At 35.1% G+C, this 24,917-nt stretch overlaps 1 protein-coding gene and 1 long non-coding RNA gene across 3 annotated transcripts in view; both read left to right on the forward strand.

Annotated features, from left to right (window-relative positions):
* The window catches only part of LOC309962744, a 453,428-nt gene that overhangs the window by 138,348 nt on the left and 290,163 nt on the right, over nt 1-24,917 (forward strand). The window lies entirely within an intron of this gene.
* GULP1 (GULP PTB domain containing engulfment adaptor 1) overlaps nt 5,237-24,917 on the forward strand; it is a 173,202-nt gene continuing 153,521 nt past the window's right edge. For both annotated transcript variants that reach the window (XM_082840853.1, XM_082840854.1), the window contains exon 1: nt 5,237-5,344. The gene's annotated coding sequence lies outside the window, so the exon portion shown is untranslated. The remainder of the gene's footprint in view (nt 5,345-24,917) is intronic.

Raw genomic sequence — 24,917 nt, forward strand, 5'->3', positions numbered from 1 at the left:
AAAATATGATGACTAATTCAAAAAATTAAACCTAATTAAATCTAAAATATATTAGACAAATAAAATGTTAACAATTAACTAAATAAAATTTTTGACACTTTTGATAATGACTTAGTTGCTTTAAAACCTGTGTCAATTCATAGCTAAGGTCTTAATTTAAGGATTAGAAACTTACATGATTTTGTGTTTAAAATATGTAACTGACATTAAGGGAAACTCTAAAATAAAAACCAGTCTTTCCTAATTCAGTGGAGGAGTTGAGGAAATGAATATAGTTATCTGAGAGAAGAGCAATGAAGGCAGACAGAAGGAATAAAATGTTCAAAGGTCCTGAGACTTAATGTTTGAATCAAAGTCTCAAAAAACCTCATTAAAACATAAAAATAAAAAGCACACCAAAAGGAAAATAAAAATTATAAATTAATTATTTGATAAATTAAACACATAAAAGTTATACTTCACTTGCAGTTAAAGAAGTACACATTTCAGAAAAAGAGACAATTTTTTGACAATCAAATTGTCAAAATATGAGAAAAAAGATCATTGCTGGAAAGGGTGATTTGAAATTAACATTATCATCTGCCATTGGTGGGAAGTCTATTTTGGTATATCTTTCTAGAAAGCGTCTTGGCGGTATGTAAGAAAATACTTCAAAGATCAAGTACTGGGCTTCCCTGGTGGCGCAGTGGTTGAGGGTCCGCCTGCCGATGCAGCGGACACGGGTTCGTGCCCCGGTCCGGGAAGATCCCACATGCCACGGAGCAGCTGGGCCCGTGAGCCATGGTCGCTAAGCCTGCGCGTCTGGAGCCTGTGCTCCGCAACGGGAGAGGCCACAACAGTGAGAGGCCTACGTACCGCAAAAAAAAAAAGATCAAGTACTTTTTCACCTAGTAATTTAACTTCTAGGAAGCCATAATAAAGGAATAACTTGAGATGAGCACAGATATTTATGTATGAAGATATGTATTGCAGTTCTATTTATAGTATGAAAGTGTGGAACTTTTGAACAATTTATCATAAGTAAAAATAATTGTCTTGAATTACTAGGTCCTTTTTTTTAATGTGCTGGGCACTGTCTGTGGATTATCTCATTTATTTCTTTCTACATTTATGTAATGTATAGTTAGTGTTTATTTGTTAATTTCCCTACCACTGTGTTTATAATAGACCAGCTTTTCCTTGGTGGAACTCATCTTTCATCATGTGTAGTAGCCATGTGGCTAAGGAGAACTGACCTTATTGGTATCTTGAATGGCCTAAGCCCATCAGTGATTCTATACCCCCAGTGATTGATTAGGGATGTGTGTGTGTGTGTGTGTGTGTGTGTGTGTGTGTGTGTGCGCGACCTTATTGACTCAATAAGAGTAAATCCCAGAACTTTTGATTACTGATTGAAGGAGAAATGCTCTTTCTCCTTTAGCTCTCACTCTTGTTTTTGCTCTGGCTTTCTTGCTCTTTCTTCTCCTTTTTCCCCCCTCTTTCCTCCAAACATTGCTGAGATTTCCATTCTTTTCCCTAGTCAGATTTATTTTCCTCCTCAAATTCCCATTGCATTAAAAAGTTACTATACCCTGGTATGAATTTCACTCTGCCATACATCATTCATTAACTCAAGTAAATTTTTAGTCTGTGGCCAGTTGTCACTACTTCGAATCCATCTTAGTGCCTATGCTGTGTTTTACATAAAAGGCTCTAAATATTTGAGAGGTCAGAGTTTGTGAAGAGTTAATGTTAAAAAGAACAAAGACTTCACCTTAACCTATTTATACTGAAAAATATAATAACCAAAAGTTTCACAGAAAGTTGCTTGGGTTTTCCACTGATTGCAGCAGAAAGAGTGAATGACTTGATAATTGTTCTCCTGCTTCTTCTAATTAGGAAAATTTCCTGCTGGTGACAGCTTCAAAGCACTGCTAAAAGTTTCATGTCAAATGTAGAGGAATGAACTAGATTTAATTTGTTTTCAAATTGGTGAATTTAAAATTGATATTAATTCTGAAATAGTTTGTCATGTCTCATCCTCTATCACTTTTCTCTTCACCATTCTGAGAGTGGAGAACTTAAAATGCACATGGAACAAAAAAGGAATGATGTCAATTCTTGGTTCAGACTGACATCTCTGAGAATAGGAAAGGCCTGGATCAGGGTTGTCTTGTCTTGTCTTGCTCTCTTCTTACCTAAATTAAATCCCAAGCACCATTCCCCCTTTACATCTTACAAATATGAATGCCTTGAGTCTATTTCTATTTTGCATTGCCATTTAACAAATATATACAAATTTCTAAGAAACAATTTACTTATCTCACCTTCTCCCTTTCATGGTCTCTTCAGAGCCACATTTACCACATGGTCGACCTAAAATACATTTTCTTGCACCACTTCCCTGTTTTATCATACTCATGTCATCTTTAGGATAAAATCCAAATTTTAGCATGGCATTCAGGAGGCTTCTTGATATGGTCTTACCTTACTGCAAAAATTTCTTATAAAATAGTTTCATAAGCATTCTATTTTCAAATCATATATACCTGACCACTTGCCTGTCCTTAAAGGTGGCATGTTCTTTCTTATTACTATACCTTTGCTTATGATGTTCCCTCTGCCAACCAATTTCTTCATTGGACAACTTCTAAACTGATGGTTCACAGGTTCCATCTTCTTAAGGAAGAAGACAAGTAAAAATACCTTTAAACCTGGCTTGTTGGTTTAGGTCGGTTTTGTTGTGTATGGAATATTTAAAGATACAAGTGTTGCATTAACAAATAGAGGCGTCTAGTCATATTGCAATGTTCATAATGGTTTTCTTAAACTAATACTGTTGGAAAAAATGAAGGTTTTGGTAAAGAAATGGTTGGCTTCATTTAATTTCATGTACCTCTTCAAATTTCATAATATGTAATAAATGGTGGCAAAACAGTATAAAATTGAGTGTGTTATGTTCATACTAAAATTTTAAGAATCATTCACATTGGAAATCAAGATTTTATATTTTAAAATAAAAATATGTTCAAAAGAGCAGCTCATAAGCTTATCTAACTTTTTGCAGGAATATTTAAAGTGCTCTTTAAATGACCAAGTCTAATCATATCAGGCGGTGGAATAATACATCCACTTCAGAGTATATGTCACTTTCCTGCAAGAAGAAAGATAGAAGTAGGCACAAGTTCATTCTTGTTTTTTGATGTGGGTATTTTTGTGCTCTTCTTTATGCTGTCACATTGCATAAAATATTCTAGGTTGAAAAGTGTTTTCCACAGTAAGAATGGATTTCAGTCAATCTGAGATAGAAATAAATGCTGTGGGCATAAGTTGAGTCAACCATTTTAAGGAAAATATTTACTTTGCTATACTGTTTGGAATGGGATTTTTTTAAACAGTTTTTTTTTTTAAACAAAGTTACTTATGTTATCTTGGGTGATTTCTTTCTTATTTCATTCCATTAGACCAACATTTGCACAAAATAAATAAGGAAATAACCATTACACTAAAAAACTAATTTTGTCTCCTTTTTCTCCCCCTTCCCCAAGCAGACAAAAGAGAAAAAATGATCTGGTTAATCACTTTGGAAATCATGGCACAGTTTCATGGCTACCTTTTAGCTGTGCCATGTTTGAAATTTCCTGTCCAGGATGAGCAGATCTATTTCTAAAGCTGGAAGTAGGTGATAATGCAGCCTTTACATTTTGAGGAAAGATAAGATGAGTTGTATCATTTATATATACCCTAGGAGTCAATGCTAAGAGAATACCATGCCTATGATTTAATAAATAACAGCATCATTGGGTAGATAAATATTTTTCTCACTAACATTATAAAATATCTATAAATGGCCTTAAAATATACCCTGCTCATATTTTAATTCAGATTTTACAATCGTTGCTTTCTCTGCTAGATGCTGTTGATGATCTGCCTATAATCCCACTCCCTTAGCATCTCCCAAATAAGCGTTTTTTACTTGAATTATGTGCTTTGGGGCCTCCTAAACTAAGATTCCTTCTTTCTTTATCTCTAAAGTTACGATAGAAAATGAAAAAGAATATGGTGAACAAATAGATAAACAGGCTTCTAAAGAAAATTGTGGCTAAGTTAGAAAAAGATAGTTTCAGAGTATTCAGATGGGTCAGATACAAACAAAGAGTCAGAAATAAAGATCTGTCTTTAGTCTATAATTTGAGAAAGTCAAGAATACAGGTCTGGGGCTTCCTTGGTGGCACAGTTGGTGAGAGTCCACCTGCTGATGCAGGGGACATGGGTTCGTGCCCCGGTCCGGGAGGATCCCACATGCCGCGGAGCGGCTGGGCCCGTGAGCCATGGCCGCTGAGCCTGCACGTCCGGAGCCTGTGCTCCACAACGGGAGAGGCCACAACAGTGAGAGGCCCGCGTAAAAAAAAAAAAAATACAGGTCTGGCTTTACCAATGGTCTGTATCAGAGTTATGGAGGGAGACACAACAAAAGAGTTTGATATGTTTTTGTACTTGTGTTCCTCCTCCCCCTCAAAAAAAAAAAAAGCATATTTTTGCTGTTTTGGCAAGAAGAAATACTATACTATGAATTTTTTTTGCTGCTTTTGAATTTATGTTCAGAGATCCATTTGAAATGATGGAATTAAGGGAAGGCATAATTTGTGCTGTTGCATCTGGAAGGACTTCTTCCTTTTGTGTGTTGGAATAAAAATGTAAGAATCTTAACTAGCCGTTGTGTCTGTTCTAGTTATAGCATGAGAATAAATAGAAGGATGAGCTACCTAAATGTTTCTCCATAGCAGTTGAAGTGCAATGAAAGTTAAAATAGATCAGTGCTTTCTAAAATTCTGTTTCACCTTCTTAATCCAGGACAGAGTATGTGCTTGGTTAGTCTAATTAGCTAATAAGTGAAGGAGACAGCTGGGCCTAGTTGTCGTACAGCCTGAGGGAGAAAGGGGGTATATGGTCAACCAACCATCACTGTTCTTTAATAGTAACATATCCATGAGTTAAAACATTTAACTCATTATCTAGCAATCCTACTATTTGCCCTTATCTAACAATCTGTTACTCTACCTTTTCAAAAAAATAACATGCTTTACCATTGTTTTCCTGTTACTGGGTAACTTTCTTGAACTTTCACAAGAAATGTAATTGGAATTTTAGAATATGCATTGTAATAACTAAATTAAAATACACATAAATATAATTATTGATTAATTCTACTGAGTCCAATTTTAATTTTATTTTTAGTTATGTGTAATTTCATCTGATACACACAAGAGAGAAAGTAATTGAAGGCAAATTCAGATGGGAACTGGATGATTGAAAGTCAAGTGTCTGCATATTCCTTCAACTATATTTGAACATACCTACCCAGGTAAGAATAAGTGATTGCTTATTTATATACTTAATAACATTTGGAAAAAAGATTTGAAGCTATAAAAAAGTTTTTACTTTGTACTGATTATTTAAAAAGATAGTTTTATTTTATGAAATGGTAAAATACATAAAAGCAAAATAAAATTGAAATAGTGAATGAGTCTGTTTTCTAAAAACAACTTCTGTTACCTGTTTGTTCTATAGCATTTGATTTTTGTTTTGTTGTTTTTTTCCTTTAAACAACATTAGGCTAATATACATATTCTTTGTTGAATTTATTATTTTTATAACAAATCTATTTTGTTCTATTTGGGAATAAGAATTAATGCTTCATATTTTTCATTGTTATCTGTTAATATAAACATAAATGATTAAAAACATTTTTAGATTGGGTTTATTACTCAGAATATCCTTATGGATAAATTAATATATATATATTTATATATACATACATATATATATAGTGCTCATTTTGCATGCTAAATGTTACTAAAATTAGCATCACTGGCTCAATGGCTATAATATTTTAAAGGCTTTTTATTCTTATTGCTGAATTTACCTCCAGAAGGTGATAATGAGTTATAGACCCGTTGACTTATATTTTTTCATTCAAAAATTTTCCCTAACAAAACCGAGTTTCCCTAACAAACCTAGTCACTTTGGCAGGTGAACATTTAAATGGACAGCCAATTGGAGTAAAGATACAGAGCTGAGAAAGCCAGGGGATATTCGGGAAATTGGAAGCATGTGGTAGATATAGCAGAGTAGTGGCAAATAGGTTCTTGTGATTTGGATTCCTATACTATGGCATTTATATTTCATCATTATATGATGAGGGACAGTTGCAGGGGAATAAGATGATCCATGTTTTATCCTAAGCAGCTTAATCTGGAAGTGATTTGTGTGTTAGACTAATGAAGAGAGAGCAAACCCAAAGGGAGGGAGAATAATTTGTAGGCTTTTCTGTTTTATTTTTATCAATAGCTGTTTAAACACTTGCTATGTGCCAGGCACTATGGTAGGAACTGTAGAAAAAAAGATGAAGAAGACATAATCCTCACTCTTGAGGCTCTTATAGTATAGTGGGTGAGACATGTGTGGCAAACAAAGGAATATAATACACCATGACAGTGTAACAATTTAATCATATTCAAGGTAAGATTAATTGGTAACTAGTTATATTGAGATGCAGGTACTGGGTTATCAACTGAGGTGATTTTCCCAAAGACATCGAGTCTGATCAAGGTTACACTAGAAGCAATGTTTCTAAACTTTGCAAGAATTCAAACAGGAATCAATGAAACTTTAGGGCGAAAGTAGTGTAAATGAAAAACAAAGCAGTGGTAGAAGTGGTGGGAGGTTAAGGAGAGGGTCTTTTATCTTAGGCAAGAGTGGCATGTTGGTGGCATTATAGATATGGGGGGAAAAAAAGCAAAAGTAGGATTTTTGTCATGGTAAAATAATAGGTTTAGTTTTGCTTTGCTCTCTCACTGCTTTTTGCTCATACCTTTGCTGGAGCCCTCATAGCATTTTAAAATTTCATTGCAATTCCTTATGTAATTGAGAATCCATTTATTTACTATGAAAAGCGGTATGAGTTTCCTTAAAAGTACAAATATGATAAGAGTAAAAGTAAGTTACATCAAACAAAACATACGAAATAAAGACCTGATTTTATTCATAACCACTGTATATATAATTTAGCTTTAGCCTTTGCAGCAATCACAAAACTGGATATATGTTCTTGCCCTAAGAGCTTAAATAAATTTATTATAGACGTCTTAGTGTAATGGACAGGAAAATTGTCCTTACCACTTAGAGGTGCCTTAAATTTTGCATTGTTGGAAGGAAAGGGAACTTTGTTAACACATAGTTATAAGTAGGTAAGTTTGTGGAAGTTAAGAATTCAACTTCTCCAGAAAGTCTTTCCTGATTTTTGGAACCGAGACCAGATCTTTCTCCCTTATAATATGTACCTTAATACCGTTTACATTCCTTGGTCATATCATGCATCGTGGTTTTATCTATCATTTCCTGAGACTATGATTCTTGAGGATCGGGTTGTCATTTATCATTACAGATATAAATTGAAATCTAAATAAAACTCACCACAATGTTGGTTTCATAGATACTCCACAAATATTTCTTAAATGCAAAATTTAATCCATTTCCATGGCTTGTCTCTTAATCATTGCTGTCCTAGTCTAGACGTTTTTGTGAGCTCCATATTGGTTTTCTATTGCTGTATGATAAATCACTTCAAAACTTAGCCACTTAAAACAGTACTTATATATTATCTCACAGTTTGCTGTGGGCTACAAATCTGGGTGCAGCTTAGCTGATGCCTCTGGCTGTAGGTCCCTTGTCATGTTGCAGTCAAGCTGTCCACTGCAGCTGCAGTCCTTTCAGAGCTCAACTAGGGCTGAAGGGTCCACTTCCAGACTCAGCCATGGAGGGCCTCTCTATATAGGGCTGCTTCACCCATTATGGAAACCGCATTCCTTTATAATCAAGTCTAGGAAGTGTCATCCCATTTGTGGTGAGTTGAACGATGGCCTCCAAATAGATATGTTCAAGTCCTAACCTGTGTTTCTTGTGAATGTGACATTATTTGGAAAAAGAGTAAAGACGGTAGATGTAATTAAATTAAGGATCTTGAGTGCGAACATCCTGGATTAACTAGAGGAGCCTTAAATCCAGTAACATGTGTTCTTATGAGGCATACACAAAGGAGAAGTTCCTGTGAGGACAGGGGCAAGGACTGGTGTGATGCGACCACAAGTCAAGGATCACCTGGCGCCACCAGGCCCTGAAAAGGCAGGAATAAAATCTCCCTTAGAGGCTTCAGAGGAAGTGTAGTGTTTCTGACACCTTGATTTCAAACTTCCGGCCTCCAAAACTATGAGAGAATAAACTTCTGTTGTTTTAAGTCACCCAGTTTGTGGTGGTTTGTTATGGAAGCCACAGGAAACTAATATACTACCCCTTCTGCAGTCTTCTATATTTTAGAATGAGTCCTAGGTCCAGCCAACATCTAAGAGGAGCGGGTCACAAAAGGGTATGGATATCACGAGGCAGAGATCCTTGGAAGCCATCTGAGAGTCTATCTATTCTATCAGATTTCTGAATGCCTCCATTTGCTTGATTTTTGTTTGACACATCTGTGTAGATGGACCAAACTCTACAGGCCAGACATTAGACTGATTATCTCACATTCTTAAAAATCATGATCTTTCTCTGTATTTCCCACCTCTCTGATTAGAATTACTGCTCATTTTGGAAAGTCAAATTGGAAAACTTAGAGTTAATTTGAATTTCTACTTTTTTCTTAATATTCATAGCCCTTAATTGATTAACCAGTCTTTTTCATTCTGTTTCTTAAATTTTTATCATCTCTCCCTTTCTTTTCAATCTCTCTCCTACTGTTTGTGGGCTTCTATTATGTCTTTCTAGAATTAGCAGTATAGCCCCTAAATCGTCTATCTGTTTCTGAACTTTTTATCCTTCAAACCTTACCCTGCAAAGTGGCTTTTGAAAACTCAAATGGAGTTATGTAATTCCCATTATTATTAACATTCTCAAGAAAAAGTTCTAGTTTGTGATCTAGCTCTTGACTTCCTAAAATCCAAACTGTATCTTTAATCATTCCTTAACATAGATCTATAAAATTGTATAAAACTTTCCAGATATATTATGTTCTTTATTTTTGCTTGCCTTTGTCTGGGATTCTCTTTTTCCAGGAGTCAGATAGGTGTTTGTTTTTATATCCAAAGCACCCAGCAGAATGTCTAATATAACACAGAATAGGTTTTCTTCTGTCGTAAACTAAAGTTAAAGATGAAAGAGATGAAGGATGAAGAGAGGAGAAGAGGCCTGAAACATCAGTATAAGGGCTAAACGTACAGACTCATCTAAGATGGAAACAAATGAAAGAGAAAGGAAAACTATGGGCTAGTGATGGAGAAAGACTAGACAGTTTAAGTGTAGGATAAAGGCAAAGGTATGTTCAGAAATAGAAGAAATAGAAGCTCAAGAAAGTATGACAAAAAGAGAAAGTTCTAAATAAAGTTTAGATTTGAATGAGGCTATGATGTGTTTTTAAGCTTTTAGGAGTGTTAAAAGGTACATCTCTTCACAGACATTACAATATATTAGGCGGGAAGTGTATGGAATGATGCAGTTAGTTGTTCAAGATAATGAGAAGTAGAATAAATAGATAACAAAAATGTGATGCAGTGTTAAGAAAGTAGCAGAAAGGAAATAGAAGTATCATTTCTTTTGCCCCCTGTGGTTGTAATAAGTAAGACTAATGGCACTCTTGTCTGAAGAGAGCCTCTAGGGAAATCCCTCAGTGGAGAGCAAATTCAAATCCTTTTCAGGAAATGTATTCTGCTTGATCAGCATGTAAATACCAAAGGAAATAATCTTTAAGCCATTCGAAGAGATTGAAGAAAGACATTTTGCTTTCCCTGACCTTTGGTTGTACATTAAAAATTTACATTCAGTATATCGGTATATGTAAACCAAGCTTCTAATAATTAATGATATTCAAATTAATCTTTATCTGTATAATGTTAACATTAATTTTCATTTAATGAAGAGATTTAAAGGGAAAAATGTTTTGAATATTTATGCAATATGTAATTGTAATGAATGGTTTATTCATAAATTAATTGCTATTTGAATGAAATAGTGAAAACTGGGAAAGTAGTTTTTTATCAAGTATGTTAGTCTCTATGTTGCAAAGTGGTAATCTATTGACTTTTTAGTGTAAACTAATTATTCATGCTATGAGGGTATTATATATTATATCAAAGCTTTCAGTTATTTAGAGGTAACATTCTGGGGGTTTTTTTGACCTCCGAAGGTTTCCTAAGAGGTAACATTCTTTATAAAATGATTTACTTTGCTTTTAGAGCATGATTTACATTGAGAAAATTTAGTTTAGTGAAAAATAAAAAAATCTTTCAAAAAGATATTTTTTACACATGAAGACAGAAATAAATGAGAGAAAAGAATAGGATTTACATAATTATGTGCACTGAATGAAGAGAGAAGGAAATTGGTAAATCGTGAGTTTTGCATTGCATAGTTCATCAGCTCAGTGGCCTGACAATCTAAACTGGAAACTTTTTGATCAAGTGACTATCTGTGATGGTCAAAACCTGTTTATACAAGCAATCTGTTATGTAGTAATCACATCTACATTTGAAGAGTCTCTATCAATTTCAGTTCTTAGTTTGCAAGTAACAGAAACTAGTTCTGAGTACTTTAAGCAAAAGAAAAGCATTTTATTGAAAGGATATAAGGTAGCTCATAGAATCAGGGAGTAATCAGAAAAAAAGTTCTCAGGAAAGACAGCAAGCAGCCAGAGCATTTCCGGGGATCCAGAAAGCAGTAAGTGGAGAGAGACTGTGAAGAGTACTGCCATGGAGCTAAATCTGGACCGATACTGTGGTTTAATGCCGTTTCTCACACATTCACAAAGCCAGTGTGCATGGCTGGGTCTCAATCATTTGCCCTCAGCCAGGAACCATGGCACTTGATTAACAATTCTCCCGAGACTGCCAGCATGTGGAGAAGGTAGGTTCCCCAAAAGAATTTCAACGTTTTGGGACCAGGTTGGGAAGTCTCTGTAGGGTAAGTAAAAACAGTAGATGTTTCTAAAACCTTTCTTCGGAACTGTCATTCGAAAGCCATCAAACTCTAGTGGTAAAAAGCTCAAATAATAAAGATTTTACCAGTAAAATTGACATAGATTAAATAATAATGTTGCTCAGGTTTCAAACATTTATTTGTTCCTTTTTTTATACATATGTTTATTGTCTGTCATGTGCCAAGTGCTGTCCTAAGCAGTGAAAATTAAACTATAAACAATAGAATTAGTCGTGGCTTTGCACAGAGCTTGTAGTCTAGTGAGAATTGAAGTATGTGCAACACTTAATATATTGCAGGAAGTCTAGAATGGGAGCTGTATTAGTTTCCTAGGGCTACACACAAACTGGGTGGCCTTAAACAACAAAATTTCTAGAGGCTAGAAGTCTGAAACCTAAGTGTCAGCAGGGTCACGTGTCCTCCAAAGACTCTAGGGGAGGATCCTGCTTCGTTTCTTTCAGCTTCCGGCGGCTGATGGTCTTTCTTGGCGGGTGGCAGCCTAACTCCAATCTCTGGCTCCATCTTCACGTGGCCTTCTTCCCTGTGTGTCTCTGGGTGTGTCCTCGCTTCTAAAAATACCAGTCATTGGATTTAGGGCCTATCCTAAATCTGGAATGATTTTACCTCAAGATCCGGAACTAATTACATCTATAAAGACCCTATTTCCAAATAAGTTCACACGCTGAGGTTCTGAGGGAACATGAATTTTGGGGAGATGGTGTTTAACCCACTCTAGGGAGGGTACATGATACCGTTGGTATTCCTAGCAGGGTCCCTGGGCCTGTACGTGGGGTATGTTAGAGAAGCTTACCTGAAGGAAATGTCTAACTGAGGGTGGATGTTCAGCAGAAGGAAAGGGATGTATAATGGACCCTCCCAGCATTTGTGAGGAAGCATAGTTCCTTGGAAGAACTGAAAGTGTCAATAGTTCAGTTCAACTGGAGCAAAGAGTAAATGGGGCTGGCAAGAGGTGGAGAGGAGAAAGGATGGTGAAGAGTTTCAATGGGACAGATGATTAAGGGAACGCGTAAGGAGTTTGACATTATCCTGAATGTAGTGGGGTGCCACTGAGGGAATAACCATTATGAAATGCAAAGAGAAAGAAAGTGAAAAGAGTGAAACTGGGACACACAGCTGTATCTACAGTAGATCTCAACACTGTGTATACCTGGCAACCTTTAATATTAAACACTAAAAGTAAATGCATCTAAATGTGAGCAGTGGTTATTCCTCGGTGACTTTAATTTTATTCTTTCTAACATTTTTAAAATATAGTGGGTCCAACGAACATATACTACTTTTATAACGAGGGGGAAAAAGCATTTTTTCGTAAAATTTAGCACATAAAATGTACCTGAAATAAGATTTTTCATAGCACAGTGTTTTTAAAAATAAGTAATTGATTTCAAGGATTGGATATCTTTTGACTTAGGAGGAAAAAAGACTTGTGAGTGAATAAAGAATTATATCACCTGAGCCAGGTATTTCATAAAATATCTTGAAATATGTATGGGGTTATGGATTGCACATCCTCAGTTGGGTTAAGTAGCCATTGGATAAATCAGGGGAAAAACTTCCACTTTTGGACATAAAATAGGAAATACATTTGGATTGAAAGCACTTTTCACTTGATTTTGAAAATCATGTCAGTGAATGAGCAATTTAAAGAACATAGAAATTGATCCTTTTATGTAAGTTATCATCAGTAATGCCAGGTTGCCTTATGTAAGGTGATTAGACATAACATTCCTGTGAAGATTTTACTAATTTTGTAAGACTGAAGTGGTATTTAGGTTTCTGGAATGCAAAATTAGAGCTTTACTATTAAATCTACTTTACATATCAAGGGTCATGCTGTGAGAACAGAACATATTTGCATGTTCTTCTGTTTTTTTCCACCCAGTTTCAGAATATTAAACAACAAGTCCATTAACACTTACTGGATGATGTGACGGGGCAATTAAAACTCTCATGTCATCTTTAGGCTATTTTCTTTTTTTGTGATTATCAAGAGATAACACAGCTTAATTAAAGTCTCACAATAAAGTTTATAAAAGGCCGAATGCTGGCCAGTACTTGCAATTAGGAAAATCATTTGATACTTCTGAGGGAGTTTTTGTTTTTCTTCAGAATTTTGTTAGTTGCTTAAATAGCATTGTTTACTTTGATTCATCGATAAAATTATTTGCTAATCCTGACCTGGGATGATGAATAAATATTTTGCTGTTTAAGGCTAGTTCAAAGTTCACACATTTTACTTGCTAATGACTATAAAGTAAGCAGACCTTCTTTCTTTAAAAATAGTTTCAAATAAACTCTAGTAATAGATATACTAGAAATACATTTCTTGGTTAATTATTTTAAAAGAAAATAGATAACAATAATTATAAGAAAAAAGTGCACTTACATTTCAGTGGAGAGTGACTTTTTTAAAGCAAGTTTATATCCCTTATATCATTTAGTTAGCCTATCCCAAAAATATTTTAGGTGACTTGTCCTATGTAAAATTTCACTTAATTAGGACTATGAACCTGAAATTCTACTGGAGAATCTACTTGCTTGGAGTTTATGTGCTTCTCCCCTCCATCTTCCCATTCTTGAGTAGAGTTTTCTAAACTCCTGAGAATTAAAAATCTGCCACGGCAGTCCTAGCAACTTTAATACTATGAATTATTATGGCTAACACTTACATGTTGTTTAGTGTCAGGCACCGTTTTAAGCTGTCCTTACAAATGAACATATCTAATCCTCACAGAGATATTTTGAGGTAGGAAACTCAGTTTACAGATGAGAAAGCTTAGGCAGAAAGTAGTAAAGTAAACTTGCCCAAGATCAAATGGTAGAGAGGGGATTAGAACCCAGGAAGAGTCTTTATTTTATCCATTACACTGTAGTACATGAGAGTCTTTATTTTACCCATTACACTCTACTGCATGAAGAAACGTAGATGAACATGAGAGAAAGTATTTTAATTCAAAAATATCAAGCACTTCGTCAGTATTCCCTTGTCTTCTTCTAGTGGGAAGATCTGACATACAGCTGTCTGCTATACACGTTACACATTTCATCTTCTCCCACATATTTGTACCTCTCATTCTCCTCATATTTCATTTATTTCAGATCCCTTAACTCTTCTCTTACTTCATATTCTGTTTATAGTTTTATTTACATGTTTTCTAGTATAAAGAGATTCAAAGATAAATCTCTTATTTTGTTTAACTAGAAAGGATGAAAACATCATTTTGAGAAAGTAAAACATTAGTTCCTTGTTCTAAGATAACACTGATGCAAACAGCAATAGTAAGTTTTCAGGGTAATGAGAATATTAAAAGAGTTTTTGATATCCCCTTTGATAATTTAAGCTTATGCTTGATATTAAATTTTATTTTGAGAAGAAAATTACAAATTTTCTATTCTTTATGATAAACCAAGCACACACAGTAATATCCCACTGAATAATATCTATCCCTGGATAGAACAGAAAATAAATATATGTAATTCATTATAGAACTGTGTTAGAAAATAAATCAGAGAACCTTCAATAGACCAGAAGGTATGAGAAATTCAAAAAAGGATGTAGTGTCAGATTTGAGAAGGAAGCCACAACTCAAGATATGCCCTGGGGAGGACCCTTACCAAAGGTTGTTGTGACACTAAGAGTGTGCCATTCTCATAAATGGTAGGTTCCAGATTCCTGGAGAAGCCTTGAGTTCAGGGATGAGTAACTAGTTGCTTAGTTGTGATACCGCAGAGGAGCTTAGTCAGGTATTCAAACCTGCAGAAGCCCCGTTTGTCTTTTGTGGTCTGGACATGGAGGATGTGAGTTCGGGTTAGAGGAAAACACTGAAGTGTTCAGATATCAGCAACGATGAGGAAAATCAGGGAACCCTACTACCAACGTTACCCTTTCTTCCCGCACTCTCTTTTTTCTTTTTTTTTTTTTCCCGTTATGCGGGCCTCTCACTGTTGTGGCCTCTCCCGTTGCGGAGCACAGGCTCCGGACGCGCAGGCTCAGTGACCATGGCACACGGGCCCAGCCGCTCCGCGGCACGCGGGATCCCCCCGGACTGGGACACGAACCCGCGTCCCCTGCATCGGCAGGCGGACTCTCAACCACTGCGCCACCAGGGAAGATCTCCCTCCCTCTCTTTGAAGACAGATTACAGGACTGAGATAACAAGAGTTAATAAACTAAGCACAGTGCAATTCACATGTAACAGCGAGGGATGGGAGAGATATTCCTTGAATAGAAGAGAGTAAAGCAGAAATCAAGTGAATTAAAAACTTGATCATATTCCTTTAACATTTCAACTAGGCCAAAGCATAGATGAGAAATATTTCAACCTAAAATTCCACTGTATCTTTGAAATGTTAGAAATAGTGTTAAAAATCAGGAATGAAGATGGAGGACAAAGGTCATTATATCGCTCCAAAACAAAAACTATTTTTTGAGAATGCTGCCTTCTTTGGTTTCTTTTTGCATAATTCTTTTCAAAATTACAGTATGATGTATAATTTTTATGTTATAACATTGTCAAATATTTCAACACTAAAACCATAGAAAATATTTCAGTCTCAAGTATTATCATAATCAGAGTTTCAGTAAGTTATTTTCTGATAAGTGTAGCTTAACAACAGGGAGAAAATTTTTTTGTCTGTGTAGAGTTTGAGACATTTATTCTCTGTGTAGAGTTTGAGCTGTTTTTCTCACTGTTTATTCTCACTTCTCAGGGACAGTATAAACAATGCTGAAGAAAATAAACTCTGATAAAAAACAAAGTATTGGAATGCAAAAAAGTAAAGAGTGCACCTTTTCTCCATCCCAACCCTCATTTAGGAAATAAATTGAACCCACTTTAAAAAGTAGCAGAGGGCACTCTATTTTGTCAGTCTTTTATAATGACTGGATATTTATTCTAGAAATAGAGAGCATTGTGCATGGATCTATCTGCGTGGTAGGGCATACAGAATGTTTTTTCTGTCTTCTGAGCTTTGGAAGTTTCCAAATAGTAACAAAAATATTTTCATTGTTTTTATTCCAAGGTTATACTGTAGATTTTTAGCTTTTTAGCACTGGCTTGTTTCTTTCCATTGCCAAACCTAGAGATAATGTGATTTAACTTTATTATTCCCAAGCCTAACAGATTTCCAGTCATATTCTTAATATTTCATTGCAAACAAACCCTTTAAGTTAGTGTTGAAAAGGTGTTGAACACTTTTTTCTTCTACCCCTGATACCCATAAGTATAATGCTGAGGAAACATGGAATCTTTTGGAGTCCTTTGTTTTTTCCAACTTGGAAAATTGCCGGGTCATCAATGTTTTCAGTAGTACAGAATCAAGCTATTTCAGTAACTAGTCAGTATGATTTGGTATGATGCATGAATATAGACAATAGTATGTATTATTTAACATATATTTTTAAAAGTCCACTTCTATATAGGCCTTCCCCTCTTCCCTCTCTCCATTGGTAACCACTAGTTTGTTCTCTATATCTGTGAGTCTGCTTCTTTTTTGTTATATTCACTAGTTTGTTGTATTTTTTAGATTCCACATATAAGTGATATCATACAGTATTTGTCTTTCTCTGTCTGACTTAATTCATTTAGCATAATGCCCTCCAGGTCCATCCATGTTGCTGCAAATAGCAAAATTTCGTTCTTTTATGGCTGAGTAGTATTCCAATGTATATCTTCTTTATCCATTTATCTGTTGATGGACACTTAGATTGCTTCCATATCTTGGCAATTGTAAATAATGCTGCTATGAACTTTGGGGTGCATGTATCTTTTCGAATTAGTGCCGTTTTTTCGGATATGTACCCAGGAGTGGAATTGCTGGGTGATATGGTAGTTCTGTTTTTAGTTTTATAGAAATTTTCATACTGTTTTCCACAGTGGCTGCACCAGTTTACACTCTCACTAACAGTGTATGAGGGTTCCCTTTTTTCCACATCCTTGCCAACATTTGTTATTTGTGTTCTTGTTTGATGATAGCCATTCTGAAAGATGTGAGATGATATCTCATTGTGGTTCTGATTTACATTTCCTTGATGATTAGTGATGTTGAGCATCTCACAGTACTTCTTAAGTGTTATTAAAGGTGCATATTGCTGATATTTTCAGAAATAATATCAGATGTGTACGAGTGCAGTGTAAGATCTGGCTACTTCTTGTACTTTGTCTCGCTTCTCCCTGCCTCAAGCCTACAAGGGTGAGAATGTAGATACGGGCATTTGAGGACATTATTCCAGCTTTCCTAGGCAGGTTCTTTAAGTTGCTGGAATTGGTGGTCTCAGTGTGTGGACCTGTGCTACTTAGTCATGATCTGAGATTATATTCATTCATTCATTCCCTCTTCCATTCTGCAAATATTTAGGGAACAACCACCAGGTACCTGGCACTGTTCTAGGCACTGTGGCTTCAGTAGGAAGCAAACTAGACAAAACCCCTGCCCTTCTGGGCTTACATTCCAGTGCAAGACTATTACTGCAGCCTCTTCCTTCTCAATTTCCATGGCCTTGAATTGAGGAAGTTCTTTAAAAATAGAACCTGCCTTTTCAGTTTTTTGCTTATTTTTTTAAAATAAAATAATAATGGAAAATGTAATGAAATCATTAAATAACTGCAAACTAATGTCTTACAGATGAATCTAACCAATATGTAGAAGTTGTTAGGCTTCAGACAGTGCCAACATTTTATAGTTTGAAATTCCCATTCAAGTACAAAAGAATATATTCATAATAAGAAAGACCCCATAGAGGTGTCCATGAACAATATACAGAAGCATGGACTATGTGAAGGTTAAATTCCACTTCTGTATCTGTGGATTTAACTATCCATCCCTCCTCGCTTCCATCGATAGACAAGGACAACCCCATCCCTTACTTCAAATTGTTGGTTATCTTCCTATGCTCCTCAAAATTTCACACATGTCTATTCCTGTTCATTGTGGATTGGTCTGTCTCTTCATGTTGCTTTAAGGATACAATTTGGGCTCTCTTTGAGAGGTTACTCATAGATCAGTATCTTAAGCATAATCTTTCTGTATCTATAAGTTTTATTGATTACATATTGAACTGTTTCTGTTATTTTTATAGAATTAGACAGGTGTATTCACATGTTGGCAACACCCAAGATAGGGCTACGTTACTGCTTATAGTCACTGATAATGTTTTTGGCTAATAAGTCTGCAACTATGTATTAGAGCATTTTCTATGAATTTTCTGTGACAACTCAAGTCAGAAGATTGCTGACTTGAACTTGAATTGCTGCTGGGTTTGAGACAGAACAACTTATGTGCAGGATGTTAATTTTCATGATTCAATGATTCTCTTCCAATACTCCAATACTAAGAAGCATTTTCCTCCTGAGGTATTTTGTTGTTTTTTTTGTCTCAGGATAATATGTACTCTCTCCTTAACCACCTAATAGATACAAGCTGTAGTTTAGAGATGCCTGATGCTATGATTTTAAATATTTCATACTTGCAAATTGCTACAACAAAATTTTCAGTCAGCCTTGTAAGCAAATTATGCTTATTTTTTTATCTGCTTTTTTGGTGCTTCTTAGAGTGCACCTTGATTATCATTTATCTTTCCTCTGCAGTAATTCCATGTTTCTGGATCAGGATTTATGTCCCCAATTTTATAAGAAAATGATGGCGATTTTACAAAGCCCAATTAAATATTATGTTGTTCGTTTTCATCTTTAATAAATACTTTATAACAGTTCCTTGTTTTTATTGATGATAAATCCAATGTACATTTAAATGCAAAAGCATCATGCTTTCACTCTTCACTCTGAGGTCTTTGTAAAAGTTTCCAATCATCTTTCAGTTTTCATGAAGGGCTTAAGCTCCTTGAACAGCAAATTTGATTAAACAGTTAATCTAAAACTGTATCAAATCAGGTAAGGCAGCTTCTCTTTGACTGGAAGACCTGTATCTGTTTCCTAGGAGTAGTCCACTCTTCCAGATCTACTGGGGCTTCACACTGCTGCTAAAGCCTTAATTCTGTGATTACTTTGTCTGTCTTCCACATCCCCTTACTTTCAGACACTAAATCTTGTCTTTCAAACTTTTAAAATATAAGACATTCACTTGCTTCCAATCTCAGAGACAACCTTGTTTCTCTACCATCATCTTTTGCCTGAGCTACAAGCAACAGCTTTTTAACTCTTCTAGTATTTACTTCAGCAGTATGCATATATTAATATGTAAATTTACATGCAGATTTAATATCTCCCAGCCAACTTCAGTTGCTTCCTATTACAAGGCTTAATGTGCCCAACAGGTTTCTTCCTGGTCTCATCTCTTCAGTTCTGTCTGTTGTCACTGCTTCCCCTTTTCTCCACTCTTCATCCTTATTGGCCTGTTTTCAGTTTTTTGAATGCCATGTTTGCACACCCTCAGACCTTTGCACACCCTGTTCCTTCTGCTTGGTAAGCCTCACTTATATCTTTCAAATTGTAGTTTAAACATTACTTCCTCCAAAAAGGACCCCTTGACTTTTTTTACACTAGTTAAGGTTTTCTTATAATATGCCACCTTAGTACCCTAGGAATTTTTTTTTCTTCTCATTATGTGTTCAATTATTTTTTTCTCCAATTTCTGTCTTCCCTGATAGTGTATCAGCTCCATTGGGCATAGGTTAATTCTGTCTTGTTCGCTTGTATTAAAATATCATCCACAATATAAATTCACAGTAAATAATTGCTTAAATAAGGGATTGAATGATTGAAAGATACTTTTGTTACTTCTTTTAAAGATGGAGTATTTCTTGAGAGAAGTCTGTTTATCCCTTTTATGTATTTTTTAGATTTTCAAATTCTCTGACATTGTCTCTAAATAAAAGAAATTAATAATTTAAAAATCTATACTTTTACTTTATGCACTAATTATGACTAAATGTTAAAATGACTATTCGGGGATAAATCATATTATATAAGTCAGTTATTGTATCTGTTGAGAGATGTTCCTGTTTCAATTTGCTTGATTAAACACTAAATTTTTTTAATGTATTAAAATAAACTTAAGTTAGTGTTTTATAATATAAGGAAAATGTTTTTAGGTATTGATTGATTTTTATATGCTTCTAGTTGGTGACCAGTTTTTGTTATATGTCTACTGAATTCTGTCATTTTCTTTACAAAGAAGCTACATAAATGTATTTTTAAATTGGAAGATTGACTACAGCTGTGTAACCATTAGACAAATCAGTTTTATGACTTATTAGTATGATTCTAGCCAGTAGGCTGGTATTCTAAATCATAACACTTCAGTAATCTTCATTGCAAAAATAGTAATTTGTGTATTTTTTAGAGCTTAATTTAGCAAGAACTAAGTGAAGGATTTGACAGATAAGATGCTTGCCCTCCCAGAGTGTTCAAAAGAATGCTGAAGCTGGAAAGGTTTAATATGTCATTAGCTTGGCAATTCCTCTTAGAACTCAATGCTATAATCATTAAAAGGATTTTTTGTAATATGTCAGGGGCTTGTAATTTTGTTCTATTCTAAAATGATATTTGTGACAGGAAAATGATTTCAATTTATGTATTTGAATCTGTGTAAATTTTTAAATCACACAATGACAGAAATAGTTCTGATTTCTTCAAAAAACAAACTTTATATAATTAGACTAATTTATAATTTCTTAAGTGGAATTAATTTGCATGACTGTTTTATTATTATAAAACAGGATTCTAACAGAGTGAATAGGTGGTGTTATAACTCCTTTGTAATAAATTATAATTCTTGGTTTTATGGCATAGTATTACATCAGGAGTATATATGTTATCATGTGGAATAAGTCTTAAGATGTTCAACTGCAGTGTTTAAAAATGACTTTAGCAGTATTTAAGAACTTAAAATTCACTTGCTTCATTTTAACAGTCTCAGATTGCTTTGCAAATAACCAAGATTCCTTGCTATAGATTAATGTGATCTGGAGAATTTTCTTCATATAGTTCATTGGAGCCTCTGATAGCGTAAGGAGTAAATCTAAGGAACTTGTGTATTTTGCAGACAAGAGCAAAGGGCACATTTGGGGGACTTTTTTTTTAGACTATAGCATGAAGGCTACTATGGTTTCTATATCTCAGGGCCAGCTAACATGATCTCAGATAAAATCTATTTGATCTAAGTAATAAGGCAACTTTATCTCAGAAGACTGCAGGACTCTGTATATCCATCTGTGAAATGTAGCCCAGATACTTGAAAAGTTTAATGATAATTCCTGGGAGTTGGCTTTTTGAAGAGGCCCATGATAATTTGGGGAATGTGACATTTATTCTTCTGACCTAGCAAATTTCAAAGAAAAGTATGTTTAGATGAAATGTTAATGTCTGTCTAAATCCTTTGTCAGTGTAGAGCAAATCAGAGAAAAAAGTTGTTTGCAATTTGAGAAGAAAGAATAGAAGTACCTGGAACATGACCTTAGAAAAGAAAGAATAGTTGAATAGGGGTGAATTAAAGCTGCAGCTGATTGCAGTCTTCTGATTGCCAGTCCATCTCTTCCATCAGGAGACTAAAAAGCACAAGATTGCTAAGACCCTGAAAGGACTTTCCAACTGAGTCCTGAAAATGAGTGTTACAGTAAGAATTAAAGGAAAATGTTACCTAACTCAGGTTTGGCTGCTCGTTGCTCAAGAATACAATACTGAGAGACAAGTGGTAGGCAAAAGGAAAGATAGCTTTGTTGAGGAAGCCAGTAATCCTGGGATGAAGGTGGACTCATGTCCCAAAGAACCAACTCCCAATTCCCCAGGTTTGGCTGGGAGATTACATAGGGAAAAGAAAGGGCTACAAGCTGGAGAGGGGGCAATCTTGTATTTTCAGAGATGATGTCTTGGTCACATGATTCCAGGTAGCCATCAAGTCTTGCTTGCAGCTGGAACATTATCTAAGTTCAGAAATCTCTGGCTAGCTAGTCCTGAAAAGCAAGAAATAAGGGACAAAGACAAAGGTGAAGCAGATAGAACTAATCTTCAGTCTTGATAGGCATCATCAGCTTTTTCCATTAGCAGCAAGCTAAGCTAAGTTAGTGGTGGTCTAGGGTAGAAGTCAGGTATGGTAAGCATAAAGTCACAGCCATATCATAAGTAAGAAATAGAGTTGGAATAATGCTGAGGAGATGAGAGTCCCTAGTTACAGTCTCACTGCCTCAGTTACAAAAATACCTTCATTATTTCAAAATTCCTCAAGGTAACATGGAATGAGTGCAACCACTCTCAGTTAAAAGTGAATTTCTCGGTTTGCAAAGTGATAAAACTAAATCAAGATGCCCCAGTGCTCTCTTTTAGAGCACAAAGCCCTATTCCAGGAATCTTTTGCCCATCCTGTGACTAATTAATAATTAATAATATTAATTATGAAAAAGGAAGGAAGGATATAAGCATCTAGAATAAAATGAGAAATATACTTTAAAAATTTTATTGAATTTATATTTCCAATGTTTTTTTTTAATTTTATTTTTTGTAAGCATTATTTTCACTCTTTTAAATGAAATTCTTTCTATGTAGCTTTTCTCTTCTCATCCTTACTTCTCTCTCTGTCTCTTCCTCTTTTTCCCTTTCTTTCTTCTGTTCTTCCTTTGAGAGATCTTTTTGGGGTGATGAAAATGTTCTGCATAAATGTAATTAGATTGTGGTGATGGTTGCACAACTTGGTAAATATTCTAAAAACCACTGAATTGTGTATTTTAAATGAGTGAGCTCTATGGCATGTAAATTGTATACATATACATTTCACTTTTTTACAAAGGGAAATGCCAACCAGAGGTTAACTAAGGCAACTGGACTGGAGTAAGTAAAGTACAAGGACACTGGGTCTTTTCTCAGATTGATTACAACAAATCACAAGGCTAGACGTTGAGTTTTAGGACTCAATTGGTAAGTCCTTTCAGGTCATATCAATCTTGCTTTTTTTAGTCTTGAGATGGAAGAGATGGACTGACAATCAGAAAATTGGCATCAGTCGCAGCTTTCATTCACCTATATCAATTTGTGGACTTTGTGTCCTACATGAAGGGAGACTGTCAGTGATAATTCAGAGACAGGATTTGCCATTTATGAAGACAAGCCCTGGTATGGCAAGCTCTTGAATATATTCAATTGAAAGATGAATAAAAAGCATACAAAACATGCAAGACGTTTACTGCATTTAATCAGATATAGTTGGGTAAATATATATATATTTAAATTTATTTATTTATTTATTTGTGGCTGCATTGGGTCTTTGTTGCTTTGTGCTGGCTTTCTCTAGTTGTGGTGAGTGAGGGCTACTCTTCGTTGCGGTGTGCAGGCTTCTCATTGTGGTGGCTTCTGTTGTGGCAGAGCATGGGTTCTAGGCATATGGGCTTCAGTAGTTGTGGCACATGGGCTCAGTAGTTGTGGCTTGCAGGCTCTAGAGCTCAGGCTCAGTAGTTGTGGCACACAGGCTTAGTTGCTCCGCAGCATGTGGGATCTTCCCGGACCAGGGCTCGAACCCATGTCCCCTGCATTGGCAGGTGGATTCTTACCACTGTGACACCGGGCAAGTCCTGGGTAAATATATTTGAATACTTGTTTCTAAAGTCTGGTAAGCTTTATTCATTTTCAGGTAAATGCCAGATCACAATGGTGAAGATTGAGTTTTTGAAAAAGTATTATAATTTCTGTTTTTGAAAAAGTTTTGGGTGCCCAGAAAATATTTTTTGTCTACATCAGGAAATTTTTCAAAATATTTAACAGTTAAACTCCATTTTAAAACTGGGACAGTGAGAATCCAGCAAATTCAAATATGTGTGAAATAATACAAATATAATAAGGTTGTTTTCTTTTCATTGTTCTGTAAAGCAGAGTCAATTTTGTTGTTTTTGTTGCCACATCTCACCCATGACAGGAAATTCCTTTTCCCGTTATCTTTTTTTTTTTTTAAATTCTTTCATAGTTACATGTTTTATTAATCACGTCTGAGAAAAGTCATTGATTTTCATTTTGTACAGCATTATCTTGTAAGGACAAAATACAGTGAAACTTCCAAGCTTTTTGCATATCAGAGCTGAAACTGAAAGTTTCTCCATAATTGAATTTTCACTTCTTATTTGTAATAAGTTTATCCTTAGGAGGATACTTCATAGTGTTTGATCACAGATGAGATTGAGCATTGCTGTCACTCAATAATGTTAAGCATCTGTCAGGTTCTCTCCTATACTATATATTAATTTTTTCTCCGTTAAGCAAATATTTGTTGGTGGCCTGTGGAAATAAGATACACCTAGGTCCTCTTTCCTTGGTATATTCACAAAAGCCTCTGAAACTATATTTCCAAGTCAAGCCATACTAAGGCCTGGCATAATAAATTTTCATCGTTAACAGTTTTTTTGTGTTTGTGGTTTTCTTTTTTTTTTAATTTCAATTTTTAATTATATATTGTTTTTAAAATTCCAGTTTCCAATTGTTCGTTGTCCCGTTATCTCTTATCGAACGCTGGGAGCTTTTAAAGCATGGCTCGTTGGATTATAAAGGATTGTTGTTTTGTTACATTTGCTCAAACTAGTGCTATTTGCTAGAATTACCCAATAGTTTCTTTATACTTTCTTTACTTGCTTTATTTACACTTCACTTACTTTCTTTACTTTCTGTGCCAGAAATTGCCTACACACTCTAAATTATGGGAATAGCTCAGGTGGCCTTTGCTAGCAGGAAGGAAGATGCATTTTAACAGTTTTTCCCCCCCCAGTGGTAACTATATACTATAATTTATTCGAATTAGTTAAAAATAGCAAAAAATACATTACTATAGAATGTCTAGAGAATTAGTTCATATTTATTCAACTATGCTATCATTTGAAAAACTATTTTCACTTCATTTTAAAACGCTGTTCCTTTGTAAAACATGAGTGTATCCAATCTTAATGGAAGTCTGACATCATGGGA

Source organism: Leucopleurus acutus (assembly GCF_964270905.1).
Source record: "Leucopleurus acutus genome assembly, chromosome: 6".
Classification (NCBI taxonomy): domain Eukaryota; kingdom Metazoa; phylum Chordata; class Mammalia; order Artiodactyla; family Delphinidae; genus Leucopleurus; species Leucopleurus acutus.